The sequence below is a fragment of the Pyxicephalus adspersus genome, chromosome 4, assembly GCF_032062135.1.
Source record: "Pyxicephalus adspersus chromosome 4, UCB_Pads_2.0, whole genome shotgun sequence".
Taxonomy (NCBI): domain Eukaryota; kingdom Metazoa; phylum Chordata; class Amphibia; order Anura; family Pyxicephalidae; genus Pyxicephalus; species Pyxicephalus adspersus.
The window spans coordinates 106,157,776-106,184,009 of record NC_092861.1 but is presented as its reverse complement, the minus strand read 5'-3'; the positions used below and the strand labels follow the sequence as shown (position 1 = coordinate 106,184,009).

General features: G+C 35.8%; 1 protein-coding gene across 1 annotated transcript in view; it reads left to right on the top strand.

Moving 5' to 3' along the window:
* The window catches only part of CRIM1 (cysteine rich transmembrane BMP regulator 1), a gene marked incomplete in the record, with an annotated part of 392,052 nt that overhangs the window by 202,865 nt on the left and 162,953 nt on the right, over positions 1-26,234 (top strand).

Below are 26,234 nucleotides of genomic sequence, written 5' to 3'. Positions count from 1 at the left end.
TCTTGAAGAAAGTATAGCTAGCCAGATGTTGGACTGAAAAGGAAGAAAAAAAAAAACTGTGCTACACTGAAAACTTTGTACATCTTGAAACTGACAAATTACTCAAAGCTATGATCAGCTTTCATCAAATCCCCATTGATTACAATTGCTAAGTATTTATAGTACATTGATTGTAATTATGGGCTAAATGCTGTAGCAATTAGTTGTCCCACTTACCAATATGATTTCCAGTTTTGAATAACTTAATTGTAAAGTTTATAAATAAATGAAAGTTCTAACAACTGGATTTGGACACTTTCTTTTTTCATAAAGTTTTCAAAGATGTGGGGGAACTTAGGATAATCCAGAATATGTAGTCTTTTCTTATAATTGTGGTAAACCCTTGAATTTTTCACAGAATTTCACAAAACCCCTCAAAAAGTCTTTTGGGATAGATGCATATATGCTGATGTAGAGACAACATACAGGAGGAGAGTTGTGTCCATCAAACTTGTTAGTAAACCTTTTGAATCCTGGACCAGATTTATTCCAGGTTTGCTGGATCACCCAGATTCACTGATGAAAGTGTATCCTCTCCAACCTTGGAGTGCTTTAATAAATCAGGGCCACTGTATTTAAATTAATTTGTATGCAGATACTAAACATGCTCTATTAATGTGCCTACACAGTACACCTCTTCAATGCTCTCTATCCCTACTGAAATAAATATGTAATCTCTGCTCTTCAGTAAAAGTAAAGTCTTGGCCAGATGAGGGTGGGAGAGTGATAAGGAAGCATCACCAACACCAATGCTGGTAAATTATTCACTGGTAGGCTGCCACTGCACCGATCTCCAATGGGGGATGCATGTGTTAAAAAATCACTATGCTAACTACTATTAATGGAGGCTGAAGTTCAAAAAAGTTGGGAGCTATAACTGTGGCTACCAAATCTGAGCAATATTATTACGCCCTCCAACACCATTGCTGGAGTTTATTATTGCGTGCACTCAAGCTGATGCTGGGGATTTTTTATTATCATCCACTGACACATGGTGGGATACATGGGTGTGCTTTATAGGCCATCATTTTGAATACATGCTAATGTCCTGCTGTTGCGGGGCACTCTGAAAATTTGGAAGCCCCACAAAAGTTTTTAAAAAAGTTCAAGTTTTTAGGTTTTCTTAGGATTTGCAATTATTTTGTGTTTTTATAAATAATGGTTATTGTCCTGTTACACATGCAATGTGTGCTTGATAGTACTATTCTTGTTGTTTATAATAGCCCCTTGAAGTTTGTCCCGCTTCTCTCACTGGCTTCTGCTTGTCTGTTAGCCCTTCCCTTCTTCAGTATGCTTTTGTGTGCATGTTGCCCACATGTATTAGAGTGTTTCATGCCGTGATCTTTTGACCTATCCGATGTTCACTCATGTATGGATCCTCACAGTTTGGAATAAAGTTTTCAACGTTCTGCAAAGTGTCATTCTGATCGAGTCAACTGTCTGCCAACACTGCTGAGATTGTAATTCATAGACTTATACATTGCCACCCAACTTAACACACAATTAGCATTCTTAAAAAAAAAAAAAAGAACAATGACCGCTTTCCTAATCTTTCAGTAGTAGGTCCACTTTAATACTGTGCTATTGACAATTGTAAGTGAATCAGCATATGCTACTCTATGGCTAAACCCAACAGTAAAGTCACTTCAGGAACAGAATATTTTAGACCTTTCATATACCAGTAGGCACATTTCCTGTTTTATAGAAGCTGCTGGATATTCTTTTTACTGTGGTGGACTAGTTGATTTTTTTATTATGGAAACCGTTTTCTCACATTTTCTTTAAGCCTGGGTATAAAAACAAATCTCTGAGTAGCAATGCATTACAATGGGGAGCCTTATTGCTGATGCAAAGCCTAAATTTGTACTTTATCAGTTCTACTTTAAGACATCTCTACACTGTTATGCTTGGATGGGTAAACGTGGAGCACCATAATAGAAATTATGTTGTCTACTTTGATGCCACTAAGAAGCTTGTGTTTTTCCTTCTCTTATTTTCTGTTGTGTTTCTAGTTATTTTACTGTTTTTTATTTTTTTATTTTTTTTTACATTTAAATTTTAACACGAGTAAGAGTTTCATATGTGAACAACTGAAATCAATGTTTTAACTACTTCATCTGGAGTTGCAACCATAGCTATTCATGCCTAATAAGTCTTGTTCTGCTTTTAGCTGCCAGTATGCTAACTGGTAAAGCAGGAGTAGCTCTTTTCTTAGTACTAAAATAACTGAGGTCTTCTGCAAGCACTTGTAACTCTGACCAAGACAAACTTTGTTTCTTTTTGCTGTTTTTTTTTTTTTTGTTTTGTTTTGTTTTGTGATTAACTCACAGTGAGGATTTTATACAGTAACTTACACCACACTGCTTAAAAATAGGTTAAAACGCATATCTTTCTTAATTGCATTTATTATTATTAAACAGGATTTATATAGCGCCAACATATTACACAGCGCTGTACATTTATTAAAATAATGTTCCGACTTACATACAAATTCAACTTAACAAACCTACAGACCCTATTTTGTATGTAACCCGGGGAATTACCTGTATGTTGATTTCCCTAATGGTTGAAATTGATAGGCTTTTTGGCTGAGATGTCTCTTTTTTTGGCTGGGTCCACACGTACATTTTTAAAAATGCATGTAAACATTCCTACTACGTTTATATGTGTTTTTATGCACTTTTATTAGCTTTTTAAAGCTTGCCTTTAAAACGCTGGAAAACGTCTAAGCGGCGTTTTCTACATTTTTAATGCGTTTGCGTTTTAAGTGCTTCTAAACGTGTGAAACCGCGAGTTAACTTTCCCGCATTTTTGGGCATTTTCCAGCGCTAATCCCGCATTATAATTTTTTAAGCTTTTCAAGCAACGTTATAGATAACACTCAACGTGCCTCAAGGATACATGCTGGTGTAGATTAACATGGGAATGCATGGGAATTTCAAACATGGGCTTTTAAAGTCTCAGGTTAAACCCTGGGGAAAACGTCCGTGTAGACTAAGCTTTTGTACTGACTAACTATGTAACCATAGAAATACTGCTGTCCCAATTATGTCAATAACAATGTTACAATAAAACTTAATGCACAATTACTAAAATCTTTAGCTCATGGTTCCCTGTGATAATTCCTATAAAGTGTTACTAGTACAGAATTAAAATAAACTAAATTGATTGTTATAGTGAAGGTCATGTTGTTTTGCACAACTTTATATTCTTAGCTTCTGTTTGCCTAATTTGTAGAGTTTGGTTGCGACATTGTGCATTTTTTATGTGAGGTTGTTATGTGTTCATTCTTTCTAGTCCTTTAAAAAATTAAAAAATAATAGGAGAAAGCTAGGAGAAAAGTTTTAAGTAAAAGCCAAATTAAATTGTGAGAAAAATGTAGAAATATTGTATCTTCTCTAGCCTTGGAGAGGTTTAACCCCCCTAGTGGTAATCCCGAGTGTGACTCGGGGTGGATTTTACTTGCAAAAAGCGGTAATCCCAAGTCACACTTGGGGTCACTTTAAGCTAAGAAAACCCCCACTTACCTTGCTCCATTGTCATTCCCCAATGTCCTTCTGGTCCCCGCAGGTCCTGGGGACATGTCTTCTCCCTCCGATCTCCAGGGGCAAAGTGAAGAGGCGAGATCTACGGGGTTTCCCGTGACGTCGGTGCGAGCACCGGTTCGTGCGGGTGGAGCGGCAGGAAATTCAAATCAGTTTGTATTGGATTCAATACAAAATAGCTGTATTGAGTCCCATACAAAGAAATCTTCATATATTATATATATAATTATATATGCTACTGTACAGTTATATTACATTTTTAACTATATTTGTTATTTACCAGATTTTTTTTTTTAAAGTTTATTATTAAATTAACTAAACTTATTAACTATTGGACATATTTTGGGGAGTTATGCCTAAGAATTTTAGCTTACAATGTAAAATAAATTTCAATGCCTTTTGCGTGGAAATTTGGACAAATTGAGACTGCTAGGGGGGTAATAAATCAGACTCAATATAACGAATAGTTAATTGCATATTCAAAGTAATTTTAGGATATAATGTACATGTTGGTATTTTTGGGATAATAGAAGGTAGGTTATAAAGCAGTAGTAGATATTTTTTGTTGCATGCTAATTAAGAAAATTGATGGCTATGGTAGCACTGAATGAAATGGAAGTAAATAAAGTTGTTGGTGGTGGTGAAATCATAAATGTGGTCATTATTTGAGTTGGTTAAATAGGATTTAAAATATTGCGGGTAGGTTGATAGAAATAGTTACCTTCAATATGTAGGGTGGTTTGTACATAAAATTGTAAAAATGAACATCATGATTGAATTTGGATTCGAATTGGAGTTTTTTTTCCACAATCCCCCCCTCCCCTATACTATTTTAGCTCTGTGATCCATGAAAACAAGTGTTTGACCTAGGAGTGGGTGTGCGGTAGAGCATTGTGTGCTCACCCATTTATATCTTTATTAAAAGTATACCGGCATACCCAGTATTAGGGGCTTTTCAGAGAAATTAAGAAATAGGTACATTTTATGATAGTTCTCTGCACCGTGCAAAATATGCAAAGAGGCTTTAAACAAATGCTATACAATTACATATCTTGCCAAGGTCAGCCCAAGTTTACTTATACTTATTATAAAGTATATATTTTATACTTTCATATTTCTTTCTGACAGCAATTTTAGGTAAAGTCTCTGCATAAATTTCCTTGTAATTTCCTATGTAACTTTATTTTATAGACTTTTTTAATGAGGAGACTTAGTACTAGGAGCTTATGCCGAAGGGAAAAATAAATAGATGATATAGAGCAAGAAAGACTTGCAGCATCATAATAAAATAGAATTGCTTTTAGCATTCCACTGTTGTTGCCACAGCTGTGGATGAGCTTTGCTGATGTGTCCATTCTCAGATTTGTTTCCAGTGTATTGTGTGAGGCTCAGGCTGCCGCCACGCTTCATTTCTAGAGATGTTAAACACCACAAACGACATATGTTAAAGGATTTGTGTTGATGTCTTCAATTTTGCCTGAGGCCTTCGTCTCAGATTCACAGTAATGTTTTGTTTGCTGGAATGAAATACAAGAAAGGTGATATTTGTAAAGTTTACCTTTTACTTTGCACACCTTGTGAACTTTTTTCCTTGTGTATTTGTTGTTTCATAAACAGTACAGGTGGTTATTTGTGCTCACAGCAGGTTCATGCAGCTTTGATTTATCATGTCTGAGAAGCCTGCTGGAAAACCATTAAAGGTTAAACCACAAACCGTTTTCAATCCCTATAATGAAAATCTCCACTGCTCACCCCCAGCTTCAGTGGCTATACCTTGTTATAGCTCGCTTGAATAGTGGTGGCATTGCAGGGGTCCACTAACCAAGAATATGTTCTTGCACGTTTGTTTAGTGAGACTTTACCAGTTTCCAGGTATTCAAGCGTTGGAACTTGGTATAAAATGTAATGACATGTCCACACATTAGGATTAGTTCAATAAAACATGTCTTGTTTTCAAACCTGCGCATTATTTGCCAGTTTTTGAAAGCCTATTTTTCATAAATCAGCTGAACTGTTACTCTTGCATAGCATATCCTTATGTTTTTTGCATTACTCTTGTGTGTAAGCATCAATTTATGTGATAATGTACAGATTTAGGATAAATAAGCCTAGGGTTGAATTGGCATTTCATTTGCATTGTTCCTTAATAATTTAGCATTAGTTCAATTTTGGAAATTCTGATTTGCTAAAATTTAGCTAATTGTTCATAGCAAATATATTTCAAACAAACCTGTCAATACATTTACACTGCCATTGCTGACTACACTACATTTAAAGCCAATTTTTTTTTAAGTTTAGGATAGAATTGCTAATAGGTAAAGCCCTTGCCAGTTTCACTCTAAAATAAGGGGAAATATTCTCTTAGGCAATATAACATGCATCACCATTGGAAGATTTTCTCCTTATGTTCTGGTGCTGTGAGAAAGTTCAGACAGGTTAACTTATATTAACAGCTGTAAACTATTCCTCAACCAGTCCTGGTTATCATTGAAACAATTTGGACTGGTTAAAATAACTTTTTGTACAGAAAGTCACGTTTTTTTCCGAAGCTTAAGGCAGCATTTAAAGACGGTGTGCTGCAAAATCCTTTCCATTGACTTAAATATTCTCTTTTTAAAAATGCTTTTGCAAGTGATTTCAATAAGTTTCCCAGTGGTTTGGAGTATAACTGCAGGAGAGCAGTTATCCCATGATGAATAGAGAGTAATGCAACAAACATATATACTCTGTCAAAAAACTGCTAGTGAACACTACCAAAATCGCCTGGTGGTTGAAAATAAGTGTCTTTGAGTGCCTAAATCTATGATTGTAATCTTTTCCACTATCAAATCTGTTGGTGATTTTAACACTTACCTGTACTTTTAGAAAAATAAAATAGTTTTAATTTTAGGCATACTTTAGAACAGTTGAAATCACTTGACTGGTCTTTTCAGCATACAGACATTGACTGAGGGCATAAAATGTAATTTAGGCACATACTCTATATATTTCCACATTTTCCTTTTACTGTTCAAAAATCATTAGCTAAAATTACAGCAGAGAAAGCTGAAAAGAAGAAGGTAAAAAGAACCAGTACAGCAGTTAGCACAGTGCTGGCATTTTGGCAGGTGTTTGCAAAATATAATAGAACCTGTTATTTTGAAGTGCAAATGTATCTTAAACACAGACAGGTTTCAACATTAGTTGAGATTCTTTTGTAGCTGGAAATACTATTGCTAAATAAATAGAAAATACAAAATATGGGGGAAAAATCAATTACTTTTTTCCATAGCATTTCACACATAAAACATTAAACTGAAGTACTTTGCCTTTTTCTTTCTTTTATATGGATTTATTTCTTCTCATATCCCATCTTCATGCAAATGACAGCTGAAAGGCCAGTGTTTATTACAGAAAATGGAAGTCATGCTGAGTATTCCTTTACAAGAAATCTGTAAAAACACAAATGGCTAGTAGTTTGCAAGCAGTTGGATTCTGATTCTGGTGATAAATCTTGCAGACATTATTGGTAAGCTTTACTATAATAATCACATTTAGTAAAATTGCATCTTTCAATTCTTTTCTAGCCCTTATTTGTTAAAAGTAATTTTAACAAAAAAAAACTATTTTCTTTAATTTTGGTAGTGATTGTTACTTTCTTGTCGTGGGGGCTAGCATATCTGCATCCTTCCTGCGATGGCCCTGACTAACAATACCTCCTTAAAAGCTCCCCGAGTCCTGTGCTCTGCATCTGACCTCTTCTCCAACATTTTCAGTGCACAATTGTGACCACAGCAGCACAAGAGTGTGAATGCTGCACTGTATGGAAGCCCATAGAGGGAACTTTATTATGTAGCACAGAGGGGCTGGAACCGGGTTTCTCAACCAGAGTCCTGAAAAGGTTGCTGGAAGCTTCCCACAGCAATGAATAATTTGTGCTTTTCAGATCAGTTACAACTGAAGCTTTTGATCTTTTTGGCTACCTGTAAGAATGACATTCTTCCCACTGATCAGCAACTTAAGAGGCATTCTTCACATTGATGCTACTGTACTAAAAATATTCTTAATACTGTCATGGGGTTCTGCAGGACCTGAAAGTTATTTCAAGGATTCCCCAATGTTTAAAAGCTTGAGAAATTCTGGGTGGAATGTGTAAATTCTTTTGATGTCTTTTTTTTATTTTATTTATTTATTTATTTATTTTTTTTTTGGTTCATTCATATAATATAAACACATATCAAAGTTAATGGGTTTTTTAGTAAGTATAGACACATATTTGAATTTTATGAACCCATACTTGGTATAACTTAGGGGATATAGGCTGAACTCCAAGGTCAAGGTCCATAACCCTATTGATTAAAAAAAAACTTTTTACGGAATAAAAAAAAAAAAAACACCATACTTACTGTAAAAAATGGAGGGGGCTGATATGACTGAACAGAAACCATTTCAAGGATATCAAGATTTTCTGTCAGGAAATGTGCTGTCCAGTCAGAGAGCTGTGTCTGTTACAGGTCATGAATCCCCTACCAAGATAATTAGAGATAAAGATGACTGAAAGCACACAGCTAAAAATCCTTCAAACCTTACACATAGGGAGCAGTTTGTTCAGAAGTACCAAATTACCTGTTTGACAAAAGTTAAAAACTGTAAAGCTATGTCTGAAATTTGTCAAGTATGGAATAAACAATGCTGATGCCAATTACCATCATCAGTTTGTGGGAATTTATTTCAGGGAAAATTGTGGGTGACTCAATTTTGTTGGGGTTGGGGGGCAATACCAATAATTTTGTCCACAGCTGTACATCTGAGAACAGATTGAGTCCTTGGTTCAAGTACTTCTCTACTAAAATTTCTATTTGGAGAACCTGTTGCCTTTCCCTTTCAGGTTAACTCTAGACAAGCTTGTTAAGAATTTTTAAATACTTGAAACTTTACAGTCTAACTGGAGATTTAATTTGACTTGAATTTTTTTTTATCTATTATGCTATTATCAATTGATTTTTTTATATAATTCATTACTTATTTGAACCAAATTAGAATAAAAATGTAGTACAAAAATAAGAATAAAAGTATAAACAATTGTTAACAGTATAAAAACATATCAAATATTCCACAGTTTTCCACTGTTAAAAAATGCAATGAAAATATACAGAATATACAGATTCAATTTTTTTTGGTAAGAAGGGGTATTCAAAAGAAAGAAGTGGAAAAAGATTCCCTAGGTCATTGGTAATGGGGCCCAGTTAGCTGGTGGATCTATTTGCAAACCTGACTACAAAATTTCCCCAATTTAGGGCAGGTCCAAAAAATATTAATTAAATTTCCGTCTCCTGTTTAGCATGTACAGCACCTGATTAAGTGTAAAATCTCCAGTGTTCTATGCCATCTGGAGAGGAAATTATAGAGCAGTCAAAGCTCTATGTGAAAAAGTATAGCTTGGTCTACCTGGTTAGCTATAAAGATGTAGCTTCCTTCTCCCATTGACTTATGAAAAGTGGTTTTGTGATATCAGCGGTAATAATATGTATAGCATAGAGTTGAGATAATGCGCCTCTTAGAGGTATCCCAGATTGGCACAATTGTTGCACAATCTCAAGTTCAAGAGCCATGGAATGATGACAGTGGAGGCAAGCCAGAGTATAAATTCCTTAGCTCTAGTGATTGCCAGAAGCTCAAGAGGCTAGCGAGAGGTCTGGTATCTGCATTGCGGAAGTGCAGTACCCTGAAATTGTCACAAACCATTGTTGCGTCAAGGTTGCGTCTGAGAAACTAGGTGCAAAAGCTGGGTGGCCTATGACCAGTGGCATGAGAAAATGGTGGGTGGACAAGTACAGTCTAGGGAGGTAGGCAAAAGGCCAATCATGGGATGTTTTGACATGTGCTTAGAGTAAGATTGTACAACCCACGGGGGGCACGACAGAATTGGTTCTGAAAAAGAGCTTTCCAGGGTGGTCCATTGTTTGTGTTCAGTGTGTCCAATCTACCACACAATTACCAATTACAAGTGGATGGTAATAAAAGCATTGGAAATTTGATTTTGTCTCTAAGATACTTAAAGAGGCAGCACCTTCTGCTCATTCTTGAAATGTGCCATTTTGTCATTAATTTGGGGCCCTTCTCGTGTGTAAAATATAACATTTAGAAGTTATTAAAATTATTCTATTCAAAACCATTTACTGCACAACAAATTGAAATTATTTATGGATCTGTTTACCCTATTAGGTAAACAAAACAAATGTTTTGATATCCATTTGATATTTGATATTCAGATATCTGATGTTTTTTTCTTTCCTGCATCTATTGACTTTTGTGTACTTTTTTAGCACCAATTTAGGAAAAAGAAGTCACAAGGTGCCAAATCTTGTGAATATGGAGGATGTTCCAGTGTGGTAATGTGTTTGTTGGTCAAAAAAAATTTCACAGAAAGTGCTGTGTGAGAAGTAGCATTGTCCTGATGAAGAATGAAACTATTTTCCCATATGTCTGGCCTTCTTTTCCTGACTCTGTCCCTCAACTTTGTCAGAATTTCCTTGTAATAATGTTGGTTCACTGGTGTGTCTTCTGGAACTGATTCTGGCAAAATGATGTCCTTCATGTCGATGGGGGAATGGCTTTGAATTTTGACTTGCTTTTACACACTTTTTTTAATTCTTGGTGATGAAGGTGTTTTCCAGCACTTAAGCCTCAAGCCAGGAAGACTACAAGTGACAAACAAAATGATATAGAGCAGCGGTCGCCAACCGGTGGTCCGCGAGAAAATTTAGGGAGTCCTTGGCTCTGGTTGGTGCACCTCGAGCAGGGTCAGGAGAAGGACCCCGCTGGGGGGATGCCCCGGCCAGAGCCGTAGCCATATTCCCTGTACAATTCCCAGGCACAGGAAAGTGGGCAGGCTGTGTCCCTGGACTCAACCCGCCCACTCTCCCATCGTAGATTAAGATCTGTGATGGGGGAGTGGGTGGGGTTATGTCATAATGACATCCCTATGGGGGAGGTTTCTCCCCCTTTGAGTGACACCTGGCTCCCCGGTCATGCGCAGTCAGGAGACGGTAGTTTTAGTGGTCCGCAGGACCGAAAAGGTTGGCGACCACTGATATAGAGAACAAAATGTTTTATTTTTTGTGTGTACAGTTTTTACTCACCATGCAATATGGCTGCTACCAACAATATTACACACTGATATTGGGGAAATTACTTTCTTACAGTTTATTTATACAGTTTCTTACACAGATTATGTTATCTTGGGACAAAGCCAGGTAAGATAACTGCTTTGGCAATAGGGAGTTGGGAGAGGTTAATACACCCAGAGTTTAAAAAAAAAAAATTGAAAAAGCATTTTTTTTTACATTTTACCTTCCAAGGCAACTTGGTTCTAATTAGTGGCTTTGCATAATTGGTGTCCTAAATTGATTTAAATCTGCATCCACTGAGGAAACTAAGAAGTTACTCACTGTAAGCAGGCACATCTTGTATTTCAGTCAAAAGTAGGCCTTATTCTTTTAAATACCACATAGGAAGAAACTAGGTAGCACTTAAATCACCCTGCAATAATAGAGCCTTCACTTGTATTGTAAGTGAAACAAACAATCATCAAACTACACATATATATACCTCAATCTGCACCGAGACACCAGTCAGAAAATGAAAATGCTGCAGTATCTATCGGTTAAGGTAGACAGTGACTATCAGTCAGTTACTTTTCCTGTAGCATGAAAGCATGACAGTTCCAAAATGCAGAATGTCACAGTGATATCCTCTGTTTGAGGTATTACTCACTAAGCACCTGTTCACATAATCATATTATATATATATATGTGTGTTTTGCTGTATTGTCATAATCATTTCCGAAAGCCACTTGATTTCATTATGCAGTGGCCTTGTCATCCCATGCTAATATACATATTAAATGTCCATCCTTGTAAGAACAATGTTTTGTTTTTTTTGTTTAGGTTTGGTAACAAAGAAATGCATAATATAACTACAGAGTAATCAGTCATAAAGTGAACCTATAATGAGTGGTTAAATAACCTGCTATTGCTGTACTCGTTCTAAAGAATTATAAATGTCTGCATTTAAAGCTTTTTTTAAGGATTTTGGCTTTAGAGGTTTCAGTCACACACCTGAAGCAAACATGCAGAATACTGTGGTAAGTTGTGCCCGGTAGCTGAACACCAGATCTGTATAATCATTCGGGGTCAGTGATTCAGACAATATTAAAGACCGAGGATCAAAACGCAAACCAGACAAGCAGTAATTTTTAGAGCCAAATGAGTTTACATATTCTGCCAATATGCGTCCACTTTATTCATCAAATTGATTTCCACTGTTATATTGAGTTTTGTAACTGCTCCTTATTCAAATCTAATTTTCACTTCAAAATAGATAGTTACACATGAGAGTTACTGTACGGGTAGGGATTGCATCAAAAAACCACTAGGATGCTCAGTGCTGTAATCCAATGCTTATTTATACCTGGATAAAAGAGTTACAGGTGGATTTTTGTTTTTACTATTCTTACATGTGGTGGGAGTGAAAAGGTGTTGCTAACTGGCATTAGGGGGTCACATCACCTACAGCTGCATCAATCAGGTTATTTGTGTTATTTTTATTTGATATCTGCTATATACACTTTTTGAATACAAGGTTTTTTATTAATTCTTTATGGCGAACATATGAAGTTGAGAAATTGGATTTCACAAAAAAAGCATACATATACAGCTTGATGTGCTTGAAACACTGTGTCCTTCTGAGGAAGCCTGTGAATGAAACGCATCAAGGACTCAACAGTATAAATTGATTATTATGAATAGTATATGTGTGTAAGATGATAAATGCATCAATGCAAGTTTTGTGATATGTTTCTAAAGTGACATATATTAACTTAAACCTTTTAAATGTTAATCATATTTCTGATTGTTTGGAACAAGCACCTAAAAATCCTGTTATACCTCATACAGGAATCAAATATAATTTCCACATTTTATAATTAAACTTGACCACAATTTCTCACAGTGCTTTCCAAAGTTTGAACCAGGGTGTGCGCACTAAGTCCTAAAAATAGGAAGGGAAGCTAACAATCTCAGACCTGGTTGTTGGAGCAACTGTTGTTTTACTTGGGAGAAAGTTACCACTGGAATTATCTCTCAAGATACCAATAGATGGCCTTTTTTTTAAATTCTATGACCAAATTCATTTTTAAATGTTTGCTGTAATGCTCTTTTTGCTTTTTCTCTGCTTTTTCAAAGATAACTAATAAAACTGAGAAAGTTTAAAGTTTCACATAAGCGCACGGCTTTTACGAATACAATCTGATTTGATTCCACAAAATATTGATTATGCAGTCATTCTGCTTAAAGTCTAAAGCCTGTCTCCATTTTAAAACCCCAAAAGCCTTATTGTAACATTGAAAAGCAGCCATTTTTCATTACAGTGAGCATGGAATAATATGTGGTAACCTTTAATCTTCATGATAGATCTGACCTTTTGTTAGAGTTCCCAAGTATTAAGAACTTTATGATTGCAACTGCTTATAAAATGAACTTGCCGTCAAAAATATTGATTGCTGTTACAGATTTAACTTTACATTCATTATGTCACCTCTTGCCTGCTCCCAATGTCAGAGAAGATTTTTAGCATCCAGCACTTTTTATAAATATGTTCCCATTCCAGCCTACACTTGAACTGTGTGACGCAAACTCTTATTGAATTTTAAGTCAAGTATTGTGGAGAAAAGTGTATTAGTAAACATGTACCTTTTTAAAGTTATTTTTACCTAGGTTTAATGTAAATACTAACTTGTGTGGATGTAACTATATATGCTGCTCTTGATGCCAACCTTTCTCCCTCACTTCATTTACATTTAGTAATACATTTATAACATGCAGGCCTGTGTGTTGAGCATGCATTTTACTAAAATAAGTACCTTTTAGGTATACAGCATATAAATGATCTGTACCCTAAGACCTGCTTGATTTAAACAAACCTTTTAAAACTACAAATATTTAGAAGGGTCAGTTTGTAAATGACATTGAATATGAGTAAAGTAAAGGTTTTGGTTGATTCATGACATGCTTTATTTTGCTTGTAGAGAACTATAAGATGTGCTGCTTAGGATACTTAACAATTTGTGTAGAATTTTAAACGGATTTATTGAGCACTACTTAAATTCACCAACATTCTGATCTGATAATTGATGGAGTACGACCTGGTCTCAGTTGGGTGTATTTAATAGCAATGAAATTGTTAAGTATATAGTTGTCAGAATGTTTGTTACAAACTCTACAATCCATTTTTTTAATGCTGCTTAAATGTTAAAATACTTACCTCAGCTAATGCCCTGTCCTTTAAAGTAATTCTGTTCCACCACCTACCGTCCATCTCCTTCTGGGTTAAATGACAGCCAGTCTCAATGGCATGACGATATACTGTGGATGCAGGATGTCACCACAACACCGGGGCTTTGCAGTGTAATAAAGCAGACAACAGTGCTAAAAACATCATGATATGTCATGAATGTATTCATAATGACTCGACAGCTAGTAAGTACCATAACTGGCATCTTTTCAATGTGTGATAACACATGCGCCATGCAGTGTGCAAAGAAAAAAAAAGTCACCAGAACCTGGAGAAAAAAAATTGGGCAAAAGAGACCTTGCATGAAAAATGTTACCTCCTGTTAAATAGCTTTAGTGACTTAACTTTTCTTTAGGCGGTTTAGACATCGCTTATTTAAAATCTTATTGTTAAACTACGTTGACGATCGTGGTATTTTTCAGAGTATTTAAATTTCATACTATATACTGCTTTATATAAATAGGCAAGCACCTTTCCAGAAAACACTTATCAATGAGCATTGAGGGTTAGTTAATTGACAAGGATTATCTCTGTTAGACCAGGAAAAAGTACCTTTTGAGGTTTAGAATTTAGGACATTGGAAGAAGTTATATGTACCCAAAAGTATTTTTTTTTTTATTATAAGATTTTTATTGTGTCCTAATGGTAGGAGATATCCATTCCCAGAAGGAATAAAAGTGATTGAGAACCAGTATAGAAAGTGAGGGGAATATTTTAATGAAGACACCTGTTCTAGTGATAGCTGCCTAAAAGGGGAGATTCCCTTTTACTTCCTGTTCTGTCACTACCACAGAAACTAAAGAGAAGTCAAAGAAAGAAAATCATATTCTTATTGGTTTAACCCTATGCTAAAACTAAATAAATCTTGGTGGTCATTGAAACACTTAGTAATATTCTTTACAAAATATGTAAACATCTATGCATTGCTTATGTTAATAATTTAACATTTCCAGAAGAAACTTACCATGGGGTTAAAAAAAAAACATATGTAATGGAAATAATGTTTGCATCTTGGTAAATTGATCCTTTGTGCTTCTTTGGTATTTTGTCATAATCTGTGTGCACATGGTAATGGCCATAAACCATTGTAATCCAAAATGTGTACGTATTGCAAAAACCACTTCTTCAATCCTTGTCTGATGGAACGCTATGTGAAGGGCCTAGGCTTGTTGTAGCCGTGAATTAGTTCATGAGCTGTCTGCATTTGTCATGCCTCAGGAATTCGGAACAGACAAGGAGCAAGTAGAAATTAGACACAGTTTGGACTGCAAGAGACCGCCTGTAGTCTCTGCAACACAGACAGTTTTGCATTCTTGTGGTTTCCCAACCTGTTTTCTCTAATACACCATTGATTCCTTAAACAAGGGGAGAAAAAAAAATCTGCTGTTAAAGATTTTTTGAACAATTGTATGTAATAAATTGAAATATATTCTATACAGTGAGATGACGCAAAGCAAATTTATGATGCCATAGAAAGTTCAGTACCCCATGGCAATTGTGCAGGTCACTGCATATTGTAGTTATATTGTGGTAATTTTTGCTTGGTTATTATGATTTTAATGTATCCTTGTTACATCTAGGCATTTAATATGACAGAGAATGATAAACATCCAGTTAATTATTACTGGTCATTATTCCAGTACTGTACTGCTATTCTGTAAGTAGAATAAATCATTTTTAAAAACATATTAAGTTGAAGAACCTTTAGATGAGTTTACAGTTCGTTTATGTGTGTATTCTAGATTATATTTTTTATAATCTTTACATATAGCCATGAAACAGCATTCATAAACATTGTGATTGTGAGTTCCTCAGGAGGTCATAAAAAAAGTATTATGCCAAATTTCAAGATTGTGCTTTTCACTGATGGGGTGCAAAAGCATGACATGGCTACACCCCACCATCAATGAAAAGCATGTATTTATGAATATGATCTATATTGAAATGAGAAATAATTCTTGGATTTTGAGCTCAGTGATAGAATGAGACGTGAATACCTTCTATTCTGGAAAGGCTTTACTGTGCTAAGTACTGGCTTGATTACAGAGTTTTTTGATGCATTTACTCCATCCTCATTATAACTTGTATTGTTACACTGTCTAGAATATTGTAACAACTACATAATAACCTTAACATGCTTCCTGTTTTACTGATACTTTTTTCTGATTAATGTCTAGGTGCTTTATATTATGCAAGGTTTGGCTCATGTACACCCAATCCAGGGCATAATTAGCCCATAATTAACTGACGCCAGACAGTGGAGGGTAATGTAAACAGCCTTTGACCCAGGTATATATGTTATTTCATAGTACATGGTTTAGGTAGCTGCATTGCTGAGTGATATCCTATCTACCATTTTACTGACCTATTTGCAGAACTATGTGTAATTGGATAATCTCCCTGCTAAAGCTATTTGTGATAATTAGTTTTCATGGTGGCTAATATTCTTTAGTATAAACAACTCTACTGTAAAGACTGTTGCATATGCATTGTCTGATCTGTCATTGAGTGAAAGTAGTATCTAACAATTAAAATAGAAGTATAAAATTAAAACTCTCTACTAAGTTTAAACTTCACCCATAACTATAAATTAGAGATACAAGTGGGTGGCTACAGAAGATTATTTTAGACTTACCGCCTTAAACGTCTTAAAGCCTCAATAATCCAGCAATACATGTTTATCACTCTTGGGCCTTATACTATTATGGGCGAATCTCAGTGGTATGAAGGCACTTACAGCAGACATTAAGATGACCTAAAAATGGTTATTTACCACCAGAGCAAGGGTCTGTAGGGAATCATTTTTCCCAGTTGGTCGTGCATGTGAAATATCTGGCTTTTGGGGCATGATGAAGCAATGACAGTGTGCAGTGGCTAAATATGTTATTACAGTCACTTAACTAACACTTCACACTAACATTATGATGAAGATCTACAGATCATGGTATACTATAGAGGCTAGCAGCCAACTGATCTAATGCAAAGGTGAAACCTAAAGACAAATTAACCCCTGGGAGTGGACTTTATTGTTTGTTTCTGGCAACATCTGCAAAATTAAAAAAATGTATAAAATGTTTAGCATATAGATCTGCCTTTTTTTTTACACATTGTTTTATATTGTATGTTTCTATTTATTCAGGAAGGCTTGAATAGCATCCTTTTGTTAGGCTAAAGCTTGCAAATATTTTAAAGTCCTGTAAAACTTAAATTAATGTCTACTATTCAATAATATTCATTTCAATAAATGGTCATGTGTTCATAAGTATTACTTTTTTTTTTAGGGTAGAGTATGCCTAGTAATTATGTATGGCAGAATGTAAATATGTCTCTAAAATGTAGTACCTCAATCTGCTGGAGCCTTAGTCATCAAAATATTGATTTCCACAGTGTGTCATTTCACTGTAGTATTTACAGTGAGGCAGCCAAAAGTAAAGGTATTGTAGTGTAAAGTGTACCTGGGTTTAGTTAGTAAGATCCTATTGGTTTTCATTTGTTTTTATCTTGTTTTTTTCTGGTTTCATGAGTAGAACATACATTACTGATTTGCATGTTACTTTGCTATCTCAATCAAAACAAAGAAAATATACAGACCTAGTGATTTTTAATAAACATGCTAAACAATTGCAAACTTCTGATTATGAAAATGCTAGTTGCTTGACCATCATTCTAAACCCTGGGTGCAACACTTGCATTGACAAAAAAAGAAAAAAAAACCTTGATCAAGTTTTCTTATCACACACAGACTTTACAGGTTAGATTGGGAATGTCCTAATGGCCAACAAAGAAAAGCATTTATCTTATAGCGGTACGTGAAGGAAGGTGGGAGTGCAGTACCAATCACTGCTGCCCCCATTCATTCTCTAAGCAGCTGCTGCTTGTAGCCCCTTCCCCAAGCAGCAGTTCACTTTCATGAGGAAGAGGTAAACACTCCAAAACCTCATTGCTAGCCTTATCCTGAGTTAAGCAGTCTTCAAACAAATTCACTGACCATTATCAATATTATGTTTCTTTGTTTGAGGTGGTATTAGAATGTTATAACATTTATTGCAGGGGTGTAAAACTCAAATACACAGGGCTAAAATAAAAACTTAGACAAAGTCGAGGGCCAACCTTGAAATTTATTGAAAAAATTGAGGACGTTTTTCTTTCTCATTAGATGTAAAACCTTTTCATATAGAAACAAAAAGGTTTTGCTTCACATTCAATCTGGAACAAGCCTAAAATAGAGAAAAATGTTACGCCTCTTTCTCTATTTGTAGCCTTCTGAGTTAAATTTAAATGGTAACCTTTTTGCACAGGCTAACAATAATATTAACAAATTTCTTTTATGAAAATCCACACATTCAAGTCCATGTCTTAGAGTAGCAAGGAAAATGGCTGAGGGGGAGTGCTGGAAATGCCAAACCTGGCCAATGCGGGGCTGGAACTCCTTCTTCTTTGTAAAAGCGCCACTACCAATATTTCCGGCATTACTTAACGTTTATAAAAACAGTCCAATGCGGGGCAACGCATAGACAGAGAGCCCGCTGGTCTATAGACGTGAGTAATGCCGGGAATTGTAGTAGCAGCACTATTTCAATGCGGCGGGCCAGCTGCAGTTCATATTTAGGATTCCTATGGGGGCCAAAAAAAGGACGTTGGGGGCCGAGTTTGACACCCCTGATTTTTTGCAAAATGCTGAAATGTATTCAACAAAAAGATGAGTCTAAGTGGTATCTGAATGTAAGTTTATACGGATGATCTTGAAGAACCCAGTGAATACACAGTGAATAATTATTAAATCTAGCATTGTGCAAAGAAGCACAATACCAGAGCAGTGTTCGTAATATTTGAGCAAACTTATATACATAAAGCATCCCTCACCTGATCCACACACAATTAGCATCATCAACTTTTTCTAATGAAATAATTTATTTAAAAAAACATTTATGGCCCAAGAGTGGTAAGCAGCCTGTCTGATTAGCGTGACAATTTTACTAACTCTTGGGTCTAACTAGTGTTTGTTGAAAAACTGGCCATACAAAATGCCTCTTGGGGCTCTAGTGAGAACAATCTACCACAAGTTCGGGTAAGCAGCAAGTCTGCCAAGTGAGTAAGATGTATTTCAACTGTATATTTGGCTATTTTTCAGAGTTTTTTTAAACCAAGCAACTACTGCAAATAGTACACATTCACACCTATGCACTCTTTTAAACACAATGTACTGTATATAACTGCTCACTATTATTCAGTGTGTTAAGTGGTGTTTTTTTCCTCTTTCATTCTATACTGAAATAAGTGTTTTTTTTCCCCTCTATCACCTTTATTGCAGGATTTTACACATACAGAGAGATTGTAAAATTTAAAAAAAAGCTTAACCAAGGTATTCATCATTCATCCAAAACCCAACAGAACCTTTTGCCTGGGGTTGAGCTCTAAATGCTCCATACCTATCCCATCTAAAAAAACCTGTGGTTTAAGACTGTTCCAAGTTTTTTTTTTTTTTTTTTTAGTTATCCCCATTTTTATATGACATCTCTTCTAGCAACAGTTTTTACACTCACTGTTTTTTTTTTTTTTGGGCAGCAGTCAGTTTAAGTGATACACACGGCTTCATGGATACTCTCCTTACCTTATTCATATAGTCAGTATGTTTGGTACAGTCGGCATTTATTAGCATGTGAATATTCAATATACATAAGGTCAGACTAACAAATGCAGGTCAGAAATGAAATGATAAAGAGCTCCACATAAATCCCCCATGCCAAGTTGTTGCAGGCTGCCTTTTTCAAAAAGTTACATAGATAGTAAGGCTGAAAATGACAGCCTCAGAGGAAACCAAACAAGAACATTCCGTTCACACAGGGGAGTAAGATGTGCCCACAATATCATCTTATGACATATTTTAATATTCTCTTCATTCCTATTTCCTCACAGAGGTCTCATAGTCACGTGTTGCTTGATCCTTAAGCAATACAAAGTAAAACCACCATCACACCTCTTGTGGGTAAATAAATGAGCATTGTGTTGTTATTCAACTGGAAACTTTAGTTCAAAACAGAACACTGAACAGAGCCTGTGCCAGGGACTTTTCAAATCCTGATCAAGTACAGATTTGCAGCTTCTGTTAGGCATATCCTCAGAGCATCTGGAAGTCACACAATGCAGGGGATTGTATGCCAGTGAATATATGTGTAACTTTCCTTTCTCGAGAAATTGCTTCTTATGTAACTCAGAAGTAGAAACATGTGTGACGGATAACAAATGTAAGCATGTGTGTGGGTGGTTTAACTGTGAGGTCACTCTTGGCTTTTGGAGTACCTATTCCCATGAGCCTTTCCATAAGATAAGAGAAATATGTGCACAAGCCAAGCAAAGGTTTTCCTAAAATGGTGATTCACTTGGAAAAACCTGAAGACAATTCTATTGAATGCTAATCTTGACACAGGAATGCATATATTGTATGTGTACGACATCACAGAGTTTTTTTTCTCTTCTACCATATGCATGTCAATTTATTAGTATTGTGTTCAATTTTCTTCATGTTAAATTGAACTCATTTGGCACTAAACAGGAGCTGATTTGTAGAAACTGCTGTGAAGAATTGTTGTACATGCAGTCTCTTTTTCTTCTTTTTCGATAAAATGTATACTCACTTGCATGAATTTGACCGATTTAGCTATATTAAGTAGACTTCTGGACTTCTTCCTTTTTTTGTTTTTTGCATAGCTGGGTAAATAATTGTGCCTTAAATGGAGGAAGCTAACCTACATTTCTGTGCACAGTAAAATACTTTGCAATTCACTAAAACCTACAAATGTTTACATGGAAAATGTTGATGATACTACAGATACATTTTATGGCCCCCTTTAATCACTATAGGTTATGAAAATCCTTCTTAGAAAGAGAATGAACCTGGACACACTCCCCAAACAGTGCATTTAGAAGTTAAATATGAAGGAATGTTCCATTTGCGAAGGCCATTTCAGACCCGCAGTGAACAGCAACATTCTGCCAGAGGCTTAACCATGGTCCCAACCACTCACATACATTAAACTATTTTGTGCATGTGGTTTGGGCAGAATGTGGCACAATGCGAGAAAGCGACAAGTTGATATCAGAAGGACTGTACTGTGACTGCAGCAGCATGCAGATCTGTTATCTGCAGTTCGGTTTTTCGCTCCCGGCCGCACATCATTTTCTATACGTCCAGGCGCGGAAAACTATTAGTTTTTTCTCCCTGGGTATGAAAGGGTCCTAAATGTCCACTTCAATGCCTGGATCTAAGCGTTAGCAGTAATCCAAATCTGCGTTTAGTGAACTTTTTGTTTTGAAGAATGCTAGTTTAGGATCTTACCCATAGAAAAGGAACCTTTAGTGAGAAAACGCAAGCATAGTCATTGTTGATGTCCTAAAAGTGTTAGTTCCCTGTATCCTTCTTGTTTCACTACTTTCTCCGTTATCCACTTGGAAAAAAGTATATACCAAGTTATCTCAGCACACAGGGCCTGATTTAATAAGATTAATAAAGCTCTCCAAGACTGGAGAGTATACACTTTCATCAGTGAAGCTGGGTGATCCAGCAATCCTGGAAGGGATCTGGTCAAGGATTGGAAACATTTTCTAACAAATAGCAAATTACTTTTAAAAAAGTCATTCCTGGTTTGCTGGATGATCTAGCTTCACTGATGAAAGTGTATCCTCTCCAGTCTTGGAGAGCTTTTATAAATCAGGCCCACAGAACTGGAGAAGTAAACACTGAAAACCTTATATGTGTGTGTGTGTGTGTGTGTGTGTGTGTGCACAGCAAGGGGAAATAAATATTGAACATGTCATGTCAATGTTTTTTTCAGTAAATATATTTATATTGAGGCTATTGACATGAAATTTACACCAGATGTCAGTAAAAATTCAAGTAATCCACGCATTCGAAGAATTCAAAACAAATATGTCCATACATTAAGTTATGTGGAATAAAGTGGAATGGCACAGAGAATAATTAATAAACACATGAAAAATAGGAGATGCAAAAAAACACGGAAAGCCAAGAAACCTGGTAAAATCTGTCAGTATTTAGAAAGCACTCATGTCCCCTATCAGTGCAAATTAATATTAACTGGTTTAGTCATAATTGATTCTCATGATGGGTAAAAGCAAAGAGCTCCCTCAAGACATTCACAGCTTTATTGTTGCAAAACATACTGATGGCCATTGGGGCCATAATCTAGAGGTGGAAAGAATATAATTTCACCCTAAATCGGCAACAAGCAGGTGTTCCTCGCAAGATTTCTGACAGAAGAGCGCAAAAAAGAATCAGAAGAGTTGTCCAAGAGCCAAGGATCACTCATTGAGAAAGACCTGAAATTAGTAGGTACAGTTGTTTCAAAGAAAACAATAAATAATGCACTCAACCGTCATGGCCTCTATGCACGCTCTCCGTGCAAGACTACTGCTGATGAAATGTTGAAGCTCGTTTTAGAGTTTGCTGCACAAAATTTGGACAAGCCAGAGAAATACCGGGGGGGATATAGTCAGGTCAGATGAAACCAAAATTGAACACTTTGGATGTAATTGCACACAGCATGTTTGGAAGAGAAATGGTGTTGCACATCAACAAAAAACTACAGTGCAAACAGTGAAGTTTAGAGTTTTAACATTATGGTCTGGGGCTGTTTTTCAGCATGTGGTACTGGGAGACTTCATATAATTGATGGAAAAAAAAGAGAAAAAAGAGACAATGGATAAATTTACCGGTATCTGGTGCCATCTACCAGGATGCTCAAAATCAAAATAAGGTTGGACATTTCAGCAAGACAATGATTCCTAGATGTCTAGAATGGCCCAGACAATCAGATGAAATAAATCCAATTGAAAACTCAGTTCGTAGAAAAGACCCCAAAATCCTTAGGATGTGAAGACTTGTTTTGTGGAAGAATGGGCCAAAATCACACCTGAGCAATGCATGCGACTAGTTACTCCATGAAGGTGGTGTCTTGAAGCTGCCATTACCAACAAAGGCTTTTTTACTAAGTATTAAATAAATAAATACGTGTTTTCAATATTTATTCCCTGTGCCATTCCACAGTATTACACATAATTTATGGATTTATGTCTTTAGGTTTTCTTGTATGCGCAGATTATTTGGGTTGTTACCGGCATTTGGCTTAAGTTTCTTGTCAATAAATAAAATAATTAGAAATATATTTATTTATGTACAATTCATGTTATTTCCCCGCTGTATGTGTGTATGTATATATATATATATATATATATATATATATATATATATATATATATATATATAAATTTCACTACTGGGTTCCTAATAATTTCTTTTTAATTTCCATGACAGTTAATGTTATCACAAAAGATATTTTGAATATATGTTTTTGACATAGTTTTGTTTGTCATGTACTTATATATTTAATCTTTATTTTATGTAATAATAATATTAAAAATTTTGTTATGTTACTGTACATTACATATACAAAAGGAATAATTGTAGCAAGGTAGTTTTTCATGTGCCTAGAAAATATTTGTGAAATGTAAATTTCTAGTTGTAAATTAATTATAAAATAATTACCAGATATTTGCATGTCTAATCCCATATTGTTAGAACAATGACTTTAATTACAGGTCTACACGATTATTTTAGCGGAAGGTGCACATTAATTACAATAAACATTGTAGCCAGTATGTGACACCATGTAATTACGAATGAGCTTTCTGAAATAATGGGCCTGATTTATTAAAGCTCTCCAAGGCTGGAGAGGATTCACTTTCATCAGTTATCCTGTGTGATCCAGCAAACCTGGAATGGATCTGGTCCAGGATTTGAAACATTTGCTAAGAAATAGCAAATTACTTTTAGGAAATTAATTCCAGGTTTGTTGGATCACCCAGGTTTGTTGGATCACCCATCGATAAAAGTGTATTTTATGCAACCTTGGAGAGCTTCAATATATCAGACCCAATGTTTTAGGCAACCATTTATCCTGCTTAAGTCGTGTCACAAAGAGGTAACATGTTACACTTTAATTTCATGGAGATTAATGACCAAGCTAAGATGGGATATATTTAACAGCACTGTTTTTAACAAAATTACAAGCCTATAATGGAATTTCCTGAAAAACTTCATCTTGACATTTTATTTGCCCCATACACAAGCTAACATTATTAGAGCATATCAGTACAGATACACAAACATATAGTAATTGTACAGTTTTACATACAAAAGCAAAAAATGTAGTAGCTCAAATAATCTATTCTGTGACAATCTGAAAATATTTAAAGTGTGATAGTCACACCCACTTGCCAATTTGCTGCAAAAATGAATTTTTGCACCCTGTAGAAGCAAAGTTTGACTTGCTTCCTGTTGGGATGGCGCCAAAGCTCTCCAATCAGCAGGAAGCATAAGCTGTGCTGACTGCAAAACTGTAAGTTTAGTATGGAGTCTGCCTGACTTGTCCAGAGAGACTGTTGCTTCCCCATGGAGCAGACAGTGGCAGTGCAGTGCCCTTGGTCTGTCCCTTATGGCTGCTAATAGAGCAACCAAAGCTCTTTGTCTTCTTCTGCCTAAACTCTGTGGCCATTTTTTATTTTTTAGATGAGATGTGTTGTGCATAATGCAGTGTAACATACAGTAGATGGTGAACCTTATGTCTTCTTTCTGTTAAATAAATATGCTCTTTAGTTATTTGTTCCAGATGTTACGGTAAAAAGTGGGTAAAGGCATGCGACCCCTGCCAGCCTAGGCATGCTGTATATAGCTATGACTTTTGCTCTTGTTAGCATGATTCTTAGACCAGCCAGGTTGCTAGCATAGGAGTGTTTGTGTAAGTATGAGGTCACATGACATTAGGCCTGATTTATTAAGGCTTTCCAAGACTGGAGAAGAAAGAAGATCATAGGTGAACCCGGGTGATCCAGCAAACTTGGATGCCCAGACAGATATGCTTAGAACATCTATCTACCAAACAAAAGGAAATTGAAGAAATTTTATATAATACCTAGGCAAAATATGAACTTTAAGCTATGGAATGCTTTTGCATCAGTTGCATTAGGCATGTATGCCAGGAGAACTGGATTAAATGCACCAAATCCCCTAATTACCAAAGGCAGTTTCAAAATATGCAAGGTAAATGCTTATATTATATGAAAAAGGTAATTGTAAACATGCCACCTGTTCAAAAAAAGAAAAATGTCTCTATTTCACAAAACAATGGTGCTGAGAGCAGTCATATACCATGGTTAGGTCATATCCTATTTAAATGCAGAGCTCAGCTATGTATGTCAAAAATAAAGTAGTTAGTTTTTGCTTTCATTTCAAATTCACTGCATTCTTACTGTTTTATCTGCATTGCAATTAGAAGCTCATCTTCCCTCTCTCCATGCTCCATAAAAAAAAAAAAAATCTCTTTACAGCCAGTCCAGCACTCTTCCTGAGGGCTGAGCATTGCTTAAAGCGAAACTAATCTGAAAAAAAAAAAAAATCAAAAAAACACTAGAATCCCTCTTCATCCTGGCACATGCGTAAGATCGCCATCTCTACCCCTTGGTGGAAAATGCCCCTTCTGCTCATGCCCAAGATTGGGCATGTGCAGAAGGAGCAGCCAGAGCCTACCGAAATTTGTGACAGGTATCCCAGGAGGTTATGCGCTCCCATTTGTAAAAAAGGGTTGTCCAGTGAAAATGTTGAGTTTAGGTTCGTTTTAATTATTTAAACAAGGTCAGTCTAACCCATTTGGGTATTTATTCCTAATAAATTGATATAGTCTGTAAAGTAGCAAATGTATATAAACAGAGGTGACATTTTCACATTTCCACTTCCTATCAAACCTATTGCATACATCCCCCACCTTCTAGATTGTAACCTCTACGGGGCAGGGTCCTCTCCTCCTGTGTCTGTATTCGTCTGTCATTTGCAACCCCTATTTAATGTACAGCACTGCGTAATATGTTGGCGCTATATAAATCCTGTTTAAAAATAAATACATCAGTTGTGCATCTTTATTCTTGTCCTTTAAACAAAAAATGATGTTCCTTTAAAGGACATATATAGATCAAACTTATTTTTAATGTATTGAAGATCAGTCTAGTAAACATCAGACATCTGACTTCCCATCATCCCATAAACATGGGATGCATGTTCAGAAAATAATTTGGAATGTGGGAGGAAACCACAAAGAGAACCTGCAAACTCCATGCGGATAGTGTCCTGGCTGAGATTTGAACCTGGGACATAGTGCTACAAAGGCCAGAGTGCTAACCACTGAGCCACATGTGCTAAGATGAAACATGCTCACACATGATCCGCCAGCAAGTGCCCATAAGATACTT